The sequence below is a fragment of the Zootoca vivipara genome, chromosome 7 (genome assembly GCF_965207765.1).
Source record: "Zootoca vivipara chromosome 7, rZooViv2.hap1.1, whole genome shotgun sequence".
NCBI lineage: Eukaryota > Metazoa > Chordata > Lepidosauria > Squamata > Lacertidae > Zootoca > Zootoca vivipara.
Genome location: NC_142590.1, coordinates 92,378,819 through 92,394,165, shown reverse-complemented (window position 1 = coordinate 92,394,165; position 15,347 = coordinate 92,378,819). Strand labels below are relative to the sequence as shown.

Genomic DNA, 15,347 nt, shown 5'->3' with positions numbered 1-15,347 from the left:
TGGAACTAGATCCCTTCTTAGCCCCCTTAATCAGGATCAAGTTTCTGTCAACACTAACAACTTAAAAAAAAATATTGAAGTGCGTCATTGACGTTCTTTTCGCCCACACGACCCAACAAGTTGAGCTGCCAGGCAGGAGGAGCAGGAATCACATTTCAGAAATGGTTGGCTCCAAGGCTAGCCCACTGCTCCCTCAGCCCCTCATTCTGCAAGAGAGTGACAACGGCCATTTCATTAGCAGGAGTCGGGGAAGCAGCTGGAGCCAGAGAAACACATTCACAGGGGAGCTGTGGTGTGCTTGAGGCCCTTGTAGGGAATCCCCCTCTGGAAGGGTCCGGTTTCCAGGGCATTTCCAGAGCAGGAGGGAAAGGTAGGTTGACCATGCGAGGCAGCGTTAAGCAATGGTGTGGCCACTGGAGGAAGCCATAAGCTCAACCTCCTCAGATATCAGCTGTGGGATGCAATTTGGGTTGTACTACAGCCACCAATTTGGGTGGACAGGACTGCACTCTTGAGAAGTGAGCCTTTTAACTTTCAGCTTTGCACAGTGGCTAAGGCAAAGTGAATTATTATAATCTGCAGGACAAAAAAATTCCAATACACAATTTCCCCAAACGCTCACACTGCTGTTTTCAGCTCAAGTCATCCATCCAAACTGGAAGCAATAGTACATTCACATCTCTATTAAGATCTGCAGCCAGAAGATTGTCAAAGATTGCATTGGGTAGGAAGACCTCCACCCTCATTTAAGGAAACAAAGAAAAATACAGATCTTGCAGGGAACATGTGTGCCTTGTTTTCCTTAACAGCCCATAATGGAATATGCCCTTCCTAATAGATCTGCTAGCATTAGACATCAATACACAAACTCTTGTAATAAGAGGCCTCTGAGAACCAACCCTTCCTATCAGGCCCGGCTCTAGGGGTAGTCTCGGTGGCGCCGGGCACTGGGCCGGCCAGAGAGCGCTGTGCGGCTTGAGACGGCCCTGCTTCCTATTTTAGAAGAAGCCTCACTGGAACACAGGAAGCTGTTTTATTCCATGTTACACCATTGGTCCACTGACTGGCAGCAACTCTCCAGCGTTTCAGGCTGAGGAATTTCCAAGCCCCACCTAGGAACATCTTCAGGACTAGCTAAAGAGGACCCAGTGTTATTAATTGCTGTAGTCTACCTCCCTAAGTAGTAACACTCCTTTTAATCAGTTTTCTTTTAAACAATCGTTAAAACCTATATTTATTGCCTATTTTTAGATTATTACTGTTTTTCTTTTATTGTTTTATGTATTGCATATTTATGTGTGCTGGTCAAGAACCGTAATCAATCAATCAATCAATCCAAGCCCCACCTAGGAATATCTGAGAATAATCAGGGGCCTTCTGCATGGAAAGCATGTGCACAGGTTAGAAAGCAAGTAGCCATTTAGATGCCTGAACAGCAACAGAACATAGGAGCAGCTCTACTGGACTAAACGTTTCTAGAAATCACACAAGTAGGGCACTAAACCAACTGCTCCCACCCGTTTATCCTCTCCTAAGTACACAGGATTCAGATGGTTTTGCACATCTGCTGTTCATTGCATTAGGGCTTGTGAGGAAGAACATTCTGGGAGATGGTGCCTCCCACAGCCGATTTACCAGATAAACCTGCCTCTCTGCCACCTCACATCATTACGGCACTTGGTTGGTACCAGGGTACTCAATAGGCTTTACTAGTGAAGTTCAGCAAGGCTATGGATTGCAGGCTTTTTTTAGCACTTATCTCAGCTCTTTCATCACAGGGCAGGGTTGTGTCACTTTCTGCACCTCTGCAGAAAAGGTCAACCAGCAGCATGGAAGGCATCGCATGCCTCTTTCCAGCTAGGCACCACAACAGCCACACTTAGTCACATCCAACCTTGGGCATAATCTATCCTTCACTGATACTGCACAGCCTCTGCCTTTTCATCAGGAGAGTAAGAACAATCCCTACTAGACAAGCAGAGGCTGTGAAGCAGGGGTCCCCAAACTAAGGCCCGGGGCCGGATGTGGCCCAATCGCCTTCTAAATCCAGCCCGTGGAAGGTCCGGGAATCAGCATGTTATTACATGAGTAGAATGTGTCCTTTTATTTAAAATGCATCTCTGGGTTATTTGTGGGGCATAGGAATTTGTTCTTTTTTTCCAAAATATAGTCCGGCCCCCCACAAGGTCTGAGGGACAGTGGACTGGCCCCTTGCTGAAAAAGTTTGCTGACCCCTGCTGTGAAGCCACAGAAAAATATGGATTACACCCAAGGTTAGAAGCCATTACGTTCTGCCCACTCCTCCACTGCCACCACCCAATCATGGCAGATCTTTTTGCTTCCAAGCCAAGGCACTTCCAAGGAGTCTCCTTCTTTGGAGGTCTTTAAGCAGAGGCTTGACAGGCATATGTCAAGAATGCTTTGATGGTGTTTCCTGCTTGGCAGGGGGTTGGACTGGATGGCCCTTCTGGTCTCTTCCAACTCTATGATTCTATGATTCTAACTATTGTGCAAGACCAGGCTGGAGGACATGAGCAACTCATGCTACAAACAGAACAAGCTGGCACAGGTGCTGCGCTGACCACTTGCCCCACTGACCATATCCCCAGCTAACTTGCAGGCCTCTTGTGCCTAAGGGCTCACATTCCTTCACTGCAGAAACACTTACAGATGTTCAAGGCTTCCATTACAATGAGGAAATCCCAGGACAAATCAAGGAATCATGCAGAGCAGCTGAAGTATTTTAGGGTCTCAGCATCATTCAAGGATGACTGCCTCGTAAGTCCCACCCCAAACTTACTCATGTAAGTAAGGTTGCTCATGCCATAGGTACCTACCTGTTTCCTTACAGTGCAGTTGTCATGTTAGAAAGCTAATTCCCAGGTACCCAGGAGGGGTGGGCAACTTCTTTACTAGGAAGTACAGTATGCCATTTGTAAATGCATTTTTGTTTTTATGCTTTCAATTCCACACATGCAAGACACATAGAAATTCTGTTCAACACTTAGGGGAATGACAATTTGGGGGCAGGGAGAGGAGAAACAAAAGGTTTTTGGAGTTTAACTTCTATGCACTGCCCATTTAAACTGGACCTTATATGTCAAACACACAAAATGCATTAGGAATCTCAGCAAATGGAATAGTAATGTTTGTTATATTAATAGGGCACAGGTTCTGCAGTTTCTATTCAGGTCACTTCAAATCTGCCAATAAATGGAAACTGCAATGCTGAGCCCTCATTATCTTTTTCTCCCACCCCACCCCCCAACATCTGCCTTCAGCTAGCAACAAATAAGTTGAAAATAGAAGCAAATGACCCTATGATAACAAAGAAAGGTGGTTGTATTATTTGGGATTAGGAACAGTATGAAAAAATCAACATTCTAACGTAGCAGGAAACGTGTCAAGAAGCAGCTCAAACTGAACCCATTATTCTATGATGCAATTACCATCTTCTCTCAGAATGAGCCCCACATTTCTAATTTCTCTATGTTGTAAAGAGAAAACCTTGTTATTCTCTTTCCCCACAAGTAACCTTCCCCAGCCCTTCAATGTCTGGCTACCGGTAACTATCCTTCACCATTTCTGGTGGAATTTAGTGATGCAGACCTGCTGGTACCAGTGTCAGAGCTGTTCCAACTGTTTCTGGGTGCTCTGCAAGGTCACAACCTGACGCAGCCCCTGGTGCAGAGCTCTGGGGCCTAACAAACATGTGGGAGGCCCTGTACTTTAAGGCCAAGATGCAAACCAGCCAGGAAATCTTGGTGGATCTGCAATGATATCCCCATGCTAATTCTGCTTAGCCATCATGCTTGATGTTGCAACAGACTCATTTGTGGAACAGGGAGGGTCAAGTGAGAGAGATAAAAGCTGTGCCAGTATTTCCCAGACTTCTTATGCCCCTCCACCCCAGCTAGAGATCCGTGTCTCCCTTCCCAGCAACCCAAAAATAAATGCCCCTGACATCGTATGCCCTGTAATTCAGGCCCCACAAGCTCTAGGAGACATCAAGATGGGACAAGTTAAAAATAGGTGTTAAAGGGACAGCAGGGGGATTTGGGGCTGATGTGTTAGACTTGGTGCAAAGGGGAGCCAGAAAGCCTCTTAAGACTCCCAAAATCTCCTGCTTAATGCCAGGCCAGCTTTTGCCTAGGTGCCCTAAGTTTAGATTTGTCATTGTGCCTGAGAAAGGAAGGCATGGGTGGGGGGAGAATTGCTAGACCAATGAAATCCCCCCTAACCAACACACTGGAGCTGGAAATTGGACTGGTTATTTTGAGAGCTAGCATTCCTTCCAGTTCTGTGCTCCGCTCTTATTTTCTTCCTATTATCTGAAATTGCCATAACCAAGTTTTTAATTGGATGCATATTATTCAGTGATCAAAAAGCTCTCCATTTTTAACTTGTTCTCCGCTCTAAGAGCGAACAGTTAGGGCAGGTTATAATACCGAACCTGTATCACCACAACACAAAACTAGGAGCATGTAACACAGAGCAAGTACACAAGCCTTACTCTGCAACTGAGCATAAAGCACACTGGAAAGAGCAAGAGTTGTAAGTATTCTAAACCTCCTGGCAATCGGCCTTGAATGTTCTGTTAATATGCATCATGCACCAGGGCATTGGTGGCATTCCAAAAATTTCTATCAACTCACTGCTTTGGCGCTGTTGCACAGGGAACCTAATGATTAATCATCCATTTATCTGCCTGGTGTTTCTCTCTTAAACAGAAAGCAACTAAACCATCACTGTCTCTGTGATATGATAGCCATGTTCAAATATATAAAAGGATGTCATATAGAAGAGGGTGAAAGGAATTTGCTGCCAAAGAGTGTGGTGGAGTCTCCTTCTTTGGAGGTCTTTAAGCGGAGACTTGACAGCCATCTGTCAGGAATGCTTTGATGGTGTTTCCTGCTTGGCAGGGGGTTGGACTGGATGGCCCTAGTGGTCTCTTCCAACTCTATGATTCTGTCAGAACCATTGGAAATAAAGAACTTGCAGAATACCTCACCTCATCTAAAGCAAACGCCTTCTGAATGCAACAACAGCTCTGCTAGCAGATGAAGGGGTCATCTAGTGTCAAAATCACCAGTATCCGTTTCAGTCAACAGTCAGCCAGATTCCTCTAAGAAGCCCAGAATGCCACTTGTCTCAATACTTGGCTTTGCAGCCATTACTTTTTCCATCCTGCTGGGTAAGTGGGTTAAGAGAGAGGAACCTGCTCCCATATAAACCTGTCTAGATGTTATGATGATGATGATAATAATAATAATAATAATAATAAATTTTTATTTATACCCCGCCCTCCCCAGTCAAAAACCGGGCTCAGGGCGGCTCACACCAACAAAACCACAATAAAACATAAAAACAATTAATTAAAATACAGATTAAAATACAGTATTAAAATTTAAAATGCTGTCTCATTTCAAGTAGTCCATAAATCCAAACTATGAGGGAGGAAAACACAGGGGTCAGGCTAAATCCAACCCAAAGGCCAGGCGGAACAGCTCTGTCTTGCAGGCCCTGCGGAAAGATGACAAATCCCGCAGGGCCCTGGTCTCCTGGGAAAGAGCGTTCCACCAAGTTGGGGCCAATACTGAAAAGGCCCTGGTTCTAGTAGAGGTCAATCTAGCCACCTTATGGCTCGGGATCTCCAGAGTATTGTTGTTTGTGGACCTTAAGGTCCTCCGCGGGACATACCAGGAGAGGCGGTCCCGTAGGTACAAGGGTCCCAAGCCGCATAGGGCTTTAAAGGTCAAAACCAGCACCTTAAACCTGATCCTGTACTCCACCGGGAGCCAGTGCAGCTGCTAAAGCACTGGATGAATGTGATCCTGCGGCCGGGACCCCGTAAGGAGCCTCGCCGCAGCATTCTGCACCCGCTGGAGTTTCTGGGTCAGCTTTAAGGGCAGCCCCACGTAGAGCAAGTTACAATAATCAAGCCTGGAGGTGACCGTCGCATGGATCACTGTGGCCAGATCAGGGCGAGAGAGGTAAGGGACCAACTGCTTAATACGGCGGAGATGGAAAAATGCCACCTTTGCTGTGGATGCAACCTGCACCTCCATGGAAAGGGAGGCGTCGAAGGTTACACCCAAACTCTTGACAGAAGGCGCTGGCACTAATTGAGCCCCTGCAAGAGATGGGAGTTGGCCCCCCAACCCCATGTCGTCTTGACCCAGCCAGAGGACCTCTGTCTTCAAAGGATTTAGGATTTAGCTTCAGTCGGCTCCCATGTAGCCATCCAGCCACAGCTTTTAAGCACCTGGTCAGTGTGTCCGGGGCCGAGGCACGGCGGCCGTCCATCAACAGATAGATCTGGGTGTCATCAGCATATTGATGACAACCCAGCCCAAAACTCCGGACAATCTGGGCAAGGGGGCGCATAAAGATATAAAAAGCATTGGGGAAAGGATTGCGCCCTGCAGGACTCCACACACCAAGGAGTGCTGCGGTGACAACGCCCTCCCTCGGGCCACCCTCTGTCCCCGACCTGAGATAAAGGAACGCAGCCATTCTAACTGCAGTATTCAAAGTATGTCTGTGAAATTCTGGATGTATGGCAACCACCAGAAGGTTGGTGGGGGGCAGAAATTCTGGATGTATGGCAACCACCCATAAGGTTGGGGGGCGGGAGAGAGGATGGGGTGGTAAACAAGAGGCCAGAGTTGAGTGACGTGAGCTACATGCTGGATGCAAAAGCTTAAGGCTGGAAAGTCAGGAGAGAGACGGACAGACAGGCCTGATTTCCTTTTAGGGTGTTAATGTTGTGAGCCCCTCCATTGTAGGCTCGAGTTGTATATATGTGTAAATAAACTATGTACCATAAAGGCACCACAGTCTCTGCTGTACAGCCAGCAACCATTTCGCATGAAAGTTCTGTTCCCGGCCCCCCACATGCGTCAGCAGAGTGCACATAAGCATGCCCTGTTCTGCCCCCCTTCTGCCCTCTTCCAGGTCTAAAAGGACCTGCATGTGAGCGATTGCATGTCAATTGAATGCACTTAAAATGTTCACCTGTATCTCGTTCCAAAAAGAAACACAAACCTTGAGTTAGTGCCAGGAACCCCTGCAATCTCACACTGCTTGCAGATTGGGGGTGGGATACAACACTATGTCCCACCCATCCTTCATCATGTGGTCCCTGTGTTATTTACATACAACTCAGTACAAGTAACTTAAACAGGATGGATATTCTGATCTCATCTTTGTGTCTTGATCTGGTGTCATCATGTATATAGTGATGACACATACATAGGGGCCAACACAAAGAAGGCCCCCTCACACACTCCTGCTTATAGAGCTTCCTAAGGCAGCAAAGCTTCCAGCAGGGCTTCCCCTTCCAGAAAATAGAATCTGGGCGTCTGGGCGAAAAATGGTAAAACATCCGGGGAAATCTTTATGTATGGCAACCCACGCTGGCAGTGTCACTTTTGCCTATTTCCCTCAAAAATAGCTAAAAAACCGTGGGATTTTTTCCTTGCAATTTTGTCAGGAATGCTTTGATGGTGTTTCCTGCTTGGCAGGGGGTTGGACTGGATGGCCCTTGTGGTCTCTTCCAACTCTATGATTCTAATTATTACTACTGTACATTGTCTTTGGCGGTTGAGGGAGGGAGAAAGCCCTGAGCCACTCCCCAGGCTATAGGGCTCGTTTCCACCTCCAGACTCCCCACAATAGGAAGCTGCCCAAGGCGGAGTCGAACTCGCGAGCTCCAACGTATCTCCCCCGACTGGAAGCGGCTCTTCAGGGCTTCGGACACGGCGCCCTCTTCCACCCGGAAGCCCAGCGGGGGGAGACGGCGCGGAAGCGACCCGCCAAGGCCAGTTCCTTTCTAGGGCCGCCCGGCTGCTTCGAGAGCCTCGACCCGCCCTTGGGCCCTTAGGCAGGAGGAAGGGCGAAAACAAACGGACAGAGCCAGGAAACTAACGGAGGGGTTTCCCCTCAGGACCCTGAAATTCGGTCCCCGCACCTTCAGAACCCGCGGAGGTACCTGCGGTTTTTCCCTCAGGTGAGCGGACCTCTCCTGTTGCGGACCGCAGGGAAAGCAGTCGCTCTCCCGAATCTTTTTCCCCCCTCCCGTCTCTTTCTTCTAGCCACTCCAGGTTCGCGCCGACCGTACCTCGTAACCGTCGGGGCCTCGTCTCCCAGTCGCGTCAGCTCCCTCCGCCGTTGCCGCCGTTTAAATATTTCAAACTTCGGCCTCGGTTCCGAAGTGGCCAATCGCCGCTCGCCTTTGGGTCCGCCTGGGCGCGCTGATTGGGGCGGAGGGCGGAACTGACGGGCGGGAGGGCGGGGAGAAGGGAAAACAACAAGTCCCGGATGGCGTTGGGAATCGGGTGCCCCGCCCCTCTCGCCGCCCTCGTCGGGGGTACGCTTGCCCAACTTCCTCCGCCGCCCAGGCCGCGCGGCCTCCTGGGAAACGTAGTCCAGGAAACAGTGCATGGATTAAAGGCAAGCCTAGGAAGGGGAGGAGCGCGCCGAATCAACTACGAGTCCCAGCAAGGGTAGCGCGCGGGGGGGGGGAATAAATAAAAAGAAAACGTGCGTTTTAAGTGGTCGGTTCTGAGGGTGAATGAGATGGAGGCGAATAGTCCTCAAGAATTTCAAAAAGGGATTGTCGAACTCGTAAGAGTTAGTCCAAGGCCAGAGTAGGAAACCAGTACAACATTTTACCTTTCCCCATTACTCGATCCCAAGCCTAAATACCCCAAAACTGAACCGCTGTTCTCCCGTGACTGTGTCAAAGAAAAAACCTTGCATTTATGAATGAACCTCAATCAGGATTTTATGACTGGAAAAAACCCGGTTTTCAACACTTCAAAGCCGCATCCCGTTCTCAGCTTCGTACTTCAAAGAAGCTGAGCTGAGCGGGTTTTGCAAGCCTCGATCGCAGGGAAAAGTCAGATAAAGTTGTGAATTCCAAACCGCTGACGTCACAATGGACTGACCTCAATTGCCTGGAAGCGAAATCTACAGGGTAGCGAGTGCAGAGCGCAGCCAGCCAGAGAAAAAAGGGCTCGCAAATATTTTTAAAAATTAATATAAAATTGAAACTTTCACCGATCCATAAAGTTTCAACGCTAGTTTCAACAAGCCATTGTTGTTGTTTAGTCATTTAGTCGTGTCCGACTCTTCGTGACCCCATGGACCAGAGCACGCCAGGCACTCCTGTCTTCCACTGCCTCCCGCAGTTTGGTCAAACTCATGTTCGTAGCTTCGAGAACACTGTCCAACCATCTCGTCCTCTGTCATCCCCTTCTCCTTGTGCCCTCCATCTTTCCCAACATCAGGGTCTTTTCCAGGGAGTCTTCTCTTATCATGAGGTGGCCAAAGTATTGGAGCCTCAGCTTCACGATCTGTCCTTCCAGTGAGCACTCGGGGCTGATTTCCTTCAGAATGGATAGGTTTGATCTTCTTGCAGTCCATGGGACTCTCAAGAAGAGTCTCCTCCAGCACCATAATTCAAAAGCATCAATTCTTCGGCGATCAGCCTTCTTTATGGTCCAGCTCTCACTTCCATACATCACTACTGGGAAAACCATAGCTTTAACTATACGGACCTTTGTAGGCAAGGTGATGTCTCTGCTTTTTAAGATGCTGTCTAGGTTTGTCATTGCTTTTCTCCCAAGAAGCAGGCGTCTTTTAATTTCGTGACTGCTGTCACCATCTGCAGTGATCAAGGAGCCCAAGAAGGTGAAATCTCTCACTGCCTCCATTTCTTCCCCTTCTATTTGCCAGGAGGTGACGGGACCAGTGGCCATGATCTTGGTTTTTTTGATGTTGAGCTTCAGACCATATTTTGCGCTCTCCTCTTTCACCCTCATTAAAAGGTTCTTTAATTCCTCCTCGCTTTCTGCCATCAAGGTTGTGTCATCTGCATATCTGAGGTTGTTGATATTTCTTCCGGCAATCTTAATTCTGGCTTGGGATTCATCTAGTCCAGCCTTTCGCATGATGAATTCTGCATATAAGTTAAATAAGCAGGGAGACAATATACAACCTTGTCGTACTCCTTTCCCAATTTTGAACCAATCAGTTGTTCCATATCCAGTTCTAACTGTAGCTTCTTGTCCCACATAGAGATTTCTCAGGAGACAGATGAGGTGATCAGGCACTCCCATTTCTTTAAGAACTTGCCATAGTTTGCTGTGGTCGACACAGTCAAAGGCTTTTGCATAGTCAATGAAGCAGAAGTAGACGTTTTTCTGGAACTCTCTAGCTTTCTCCATAATCCAGCGCATGTTTGCTATTTGGTCTCTGGTTCCTCTGCCCTTTCGAAATCCAGCTTGCACTTCTGGGAGTTCTCGGTCCACATACTGCTTTAGCCTGCCTTGTAGAATTTTAAGCATAACCTTGCTAGCGTGTGAAATGAGCGCAATTGTGCGGTAGTTGGAGCATTCTTTGGCACTGCCCTTCTTTGGAATTGGGATGTAGACTGATCTTCTCCAATCCTCTGGCCATTGCTGAGTTTTCCAAACTTGCTGGCATATTGAGTGTAGCACCTTAACAGCATCATCTTTTAAAATTTTAAATAGTTCAGCTGAAATATCATCAAAGATAATAATAATAGCCATTAAATACTCGTAAATAAAGTCAACCTTGAAGGGACAACTCTGAGATGAAATCCTTTAGGAATTACTTCTTGTACAGTATATTTCTTATGTATCCATTTAAATCTGCATTTTTAGAGGTCTCCTTTTGAATGAATTTTGTGTATCTGCATGTATCCATTTGAAACCCTATCTCTTCTCAATGTAACCAATTATAGTGAGCTCTGCATTTTTTCCAGCCTAGAAAGTATTCTGTGTATTGAGAATGTGTCTTTTAAAATGTATTCATCATTTTCTCACACTTACAATGTTACTTTGTATCTACGTATTTAGCTAAAATCGTAACCCTTATGTTTTCCTTGTCTTATAAGAATTACAGTATACAGTACCTCAATTCTTGTATTTTCAAATAACTCTCACATCAATTGTATGACCCTTGTTCCCTGTTTTCCCCGAACTATCATGCTCTCCCCCCCCCCCCAGGAACTATCATGACAAACTTAGTTGGTCTCTAAGGTGCTACTAGAATAAAAAAAAATCAGCTATACCAGACCAACACGGCTACCGGTACCTACCTGTAACTAGAATCATGCTGTCAAGAGCGAGAAACAGCTACCCCTGCTGAATCCCCAAAGAAACACAATCAGACACATGGTACGCAAGAACTGCTAACCATGGAACTTTATTTAATAAATAAACATAGAAGAAAACAGGATTTCACACTAACACTACCGTATAGCCAGTTTCCCAAGCAAGCTAGTTATACATATTGATAAGCCAGGAAGCTTCGAAGATCATTTCCTGTGGAGGAAGAGACCATAGCTGCCAAGTTGTCCCTTTTCTCACGAGGAAGCCTATTCAGCATAAGGGAATTTCCCTTAAAAAAAGGGAGAACTTGGCAGCTATGGGAAGAGACACCCCATAGATACCCCATAAGGGAAAGGGTGCAGTCTTTTTCTTATAACATTTCCAAACAGGTTTCCTTAGCCCAAGATAGGAACAGGACATGAGAACAAAGGAATAATGGCAGGTGAAATTGATGGAATATGCAGAAATGGTGAAACTGATGGGGAAGATCAGAAACCAAGAAGATCAAGTATTTGTTAGAGATTGGAGTAAATTTGTAGTTTACTTTAAAAAACCCACTGTAAACAGTTAAAATCATTGGTCGTGTTGTAATGACATTTGTAATGTGAAATTGATTATGATAATAGTTAGATAAAGTAAAAGATGCAGAAAATTTAAAATTTTAATTTAAGAACCCATGGGAGGGAGGGAAGGCAGTCTGAAGGTTCAGAGAACCTAATATTTTAATGGTTGAATTGGTTAGAGATACAGGTAAATTTGAAATTTTAATTTAAAAATATATTTTTAAAAAAGGAAAAAAATAAAAAAATTCTTTCCAATAGCACCTTAGAGACCAACTAAGTTTGTCATTGGTATGAGTTTTCGTGTGCATGCACACTTCAGATACTTCTTCAGATACCAAAAAAGGAGCAGGACATGAGCCGGGGAGGAAGCGTTGTGCTTTTGTAACATTGAAAAGAGTGACTTGGTGCCAGATTGGATCCTGGCAAAAAAAAAAGCAAAGAGAGATGTCAGGATCAGTATTTTCCTCTTTTCACAAACTAGTTCACTTGTCATCTTCGTAAACACCTAAAGATACCTGGTAGCAGAATGCTTACTCAAATGGCGTTGAAATGTGGGGCTCTCAAAATCTTTGAAATTGTGCAGAATATCTCCCCCCCCACCAAGTTATACTCTCATCAGAATCCTCTATGCAGAGCAACAGCTGGACCAAATGTCTCGGAGCTATTCTATTGCTCCTCAAGGTTGGCATATTTGATGGACCCAGTCCTGGAACCACTCAGATGAATAAAGGGGCCTTGGATCCAGAGAATCCAAAGCTACCTGTGACCTGCTCTGAAGCAGGCCTTTCGAGGGCCTGTTGCTTGTGAAAACACAAAAGGTAGATTATTTACAGGCACAGATTTTCTCTCCATCAAGTAGAGGGCCTCTCCTGCCTCCAGGTCTGTATATTGGGATTGCACTCCAAATCAGTGGGCTTATGATTTGAGATAGATGGATGCAAACCTATCCAGTTACTTGGGAGTAAGTCCCAAGTAATTCAAAGAGTGCGACTGCTAAGTAAACTGAAGAGAGATTGGGCTGCATGTTAGTATATTCTCTTACAACTGCATCTTCACCATCAGTCCTTCTGTTGCTTTTTGCTGGTGAGAAAACTTTCTGCTTGTTTACTTGTATTCTGGCAGAGCTGCCTTAATTGTTTTAAAATTACTGATTACAGCTAGGTGGTAGCTTTTTGTTGTTTTTGCTTTGTTTTGCTTTTTGCAAACACCTAAATAAGATGGTGGGAGTTTTGAGATTCCCAAGCGGGGAAATCACTGAAGATTCAGGTCGTGATTGCCAACTTCCCGTTGGGACATCTGGTTGCGCACTCTGAGACAGGAAGGCTTGGCTACACAGGCCTTTGGCTCTTACGCTACTACGTTAGATCTTACTCGTTGTAAACCCTGCAGAAAATCACGGCAACGTCACTCTGCCAAGCGCGTCTCTCTATGCAGAGCGCAGACATTGCAATATCAGCACCACCGACCTCTTTTCCCACGCGATGCCGGTATTCGGCCAAGAGAGGGCGCCAACGCCTTTCCTTTGCCTTGCGCGCCGCTCTTCGCGCAGGCGTATTAATACCTTGTGAGAGCGCATCCCCCCTCCCCACTCGCGTCACATTCCTTCGCATGCGCACTCCAGACCATTCCCCCCCTCCGCCGCGGCTTCGAGTCGCACATGCGCAAGGCCGGTTCGAATAGTAGTAGCGGTTGCTTGCGCATGCCCAGTTCTTTTCGCCCGGCCGGTCAAGGAGCGAGGCAGAACAGCCGAAAAAGCCGCCGCCTAGTTGGGTGGCAGGGAAGCTCCGCCGGCGCCGGAGCGACCGACCCCTCTCGGCGCCTTCCTCTCGGCGGTTCCTGCCGGCCGCTACTTCCCTGAGGTAACCGGTGACGGAGGCCGGTAAAGGGAACCGGAGCAGGGGGCGGGGCTCCTTGGCATTTTGTGAGGTAGGGGCGGCGAACGGGAGACGAGTGACAGAAGGCTCATCCTATGGGAAAGCAGTGCGTGCCGGGAACGTGCGTCTTCGCCTTCCCTTCTTTGTGATTGGCTCAGCCCTGGAACGGGGGCGGGGCTGTGCTTTGTCCTATTTGAATCGGAGAAATATGAATGGAGAGCGGGGGAGGGGCGCGGGGAAGGAAGTGGATGCGGTTACCGGTACGGACGAGGGCGAATGCGATGCTCTCTGCAAAAGGGGGAAGTGAGACCTTTTATGTGTTGTGACTTTTGCATCCCGCCTTTCCTCCAAGGGGCTGAGAAGCGACATATAGGATTCACCCCAACTACCTTACAACAACCCTGTGAGGTCGTTTAGGCTGAGAAACAATGGCTCCCCACTGAGCTTCATGACTGGGATTTCAGCATAGCTGCCAAGTTCTCCCTTTTTTAAAGGGAAATTCCCTTATTCTGAATAGGCTTCCTCGCGAGAAAAGGGAAAACTTGGCAGCTATGGATTTCAGTCCTGGTCTTTCAGGATTGTCGTCTGATGGTCTCACCCAAGATCGGTCAGCTTTTTTCTTTCTTTCTTTATGACAAGGTCTCTGTTCTTGTCAAGCATTTTTTCTCAGACTTTGGTCCCCCAGCTGCTGTTGGAGTACAAATCCCACCATTCCTAACTAGCAGGACCCAGGGATGATGGGAGTTTTAGTCCAACCACAGCTGGGGATCCAAGTTTGAGAAATGCTGCAGGAGTAATCTGACTTTGGCCAATAGCTGGTGGGACTGCTGCCCTTTTCGTTCTTGCTGAACAGGTTGGGACACATCATTCTAGCCACAGGTCTGACCTAAGCAAGAGGGTGTTGGAAATTATGCCCCAGGACCACAGGCCGCTTGCCTGTGCTCTAGCCAGTGCAAAATACTGACTCATGTGAACTCTGTAAATGTGAGGCAGCTGTAGGTTTCAACAGTGTGCAATGGTCAGGGAGCTGATCTTGGAGAGCTCTCCCAGAAAGCAGCAGTGGGAAATTATCTGGTTTCCTCTCCCTCTTGTTCTCTGGTCTGTTAAGGAATTACGCTGATCAGAATGGAATCAACCTATACAGACAGCTCTGCCTGAGGAACAGTGTGTAAAGGAAGGTGTGAGGAGCTGTGATCTGTGGAGAGCAGAGTGGGCTGCCAGAGAAAGGACCAGGTGACAATGTTTGCAATCTACAGAATGCCCTGCAATAATCATTTATTACAGGTTTTCACCTCGAACCCATAAAGTACTGGTCGCTGTTATACCCATTTTGTTGACCTATTGATATAGTGCCATTAGTGTGCATGGAACTATAGTGTGGTTTGCCGAAGTCTCCTTTGCCTAGTGGTGGCCAAACTTGGCCCTCCAGCTGTTTTGGTACTACAGTTCCCATCATCCCTGGCCACTGGTCCTGTTAGGTAGGGATGATGGGAGTTGTAGTCCCAAAACAGCTGGAGGTCCAAGTTTGGCCACCACTGGGCTAAGGGCATAGGTTCCCTGATCTACACGTGTACACCTATGAAGCTGCCTTATATTGAGCCTGGCTGTGGAACTGCACAGCCCTGTGATGTCTACTCCAGGTGCCAGTGGCTCTTCAACATCTTTCCCAGCCTTAGGATCTGGGGTCATTTTACAGGAGATGCCAGGGACTGGACATGTGACTTTTTGCTCTGCCCCTTCCCCAGCTTTCAAGTCTCCAACCAAAATTC

At 47.1% G+C, this 15,347-nt stretch overlaps 2 protein-coding genes across 7 annotated transcripts in view; one reads left to right on the top strand and one right to left on the bottom strand.

The window, feature by feature from the left end:
- The window catches only part of TPX2 (TPX2 microtubule nucleation factor), a 32,443-nt gene extending 24,285 nt beyond the window's left edge, over positions 1–8,158 (bottom strand). Inside the window, exon 1 of one of the 4 annotated variants that reach the window (XM_088673502.1) lies at positions 7,973–8,158. The gene's annotated coding sequence lies outside the window, so the exon portion shown is untranslated. Of the gene's footprint in view, positions 1–5,011; positions 5,190–7,972 lie in introns of those variants that run through there. The other 3 variants (XM_035124034.3, XM_035124036.3, XM_088673503.1) reach the window with 3 other exon arrangements.
- Positions 8,159–13,413: 5,255 nt separating this feature from the next.
- Positions 13,414–15,347, top strand: part of BCL2L1 (BCL2 like 1) — a 55,513-nt gene continuing 53,579 nt past the window's right edge. Inside the window, exons 1-2 of one of the 3 annotated variants that reach the window (XM_035121350.3) lie at positions 13,414–13,563; positions 14,687–14,811. The gene's annotated coding sequence lies outside the window, so the exon portion shown is untranslated. Of the gene's footprint in view, positions 13,631–14,686; positions 14,812–15,347 lie in introns of all 3 variants that reach the window. The other 2 variants (XM_035121346.3, XM_035121351.3) reach the window with 2 other exon arrangements.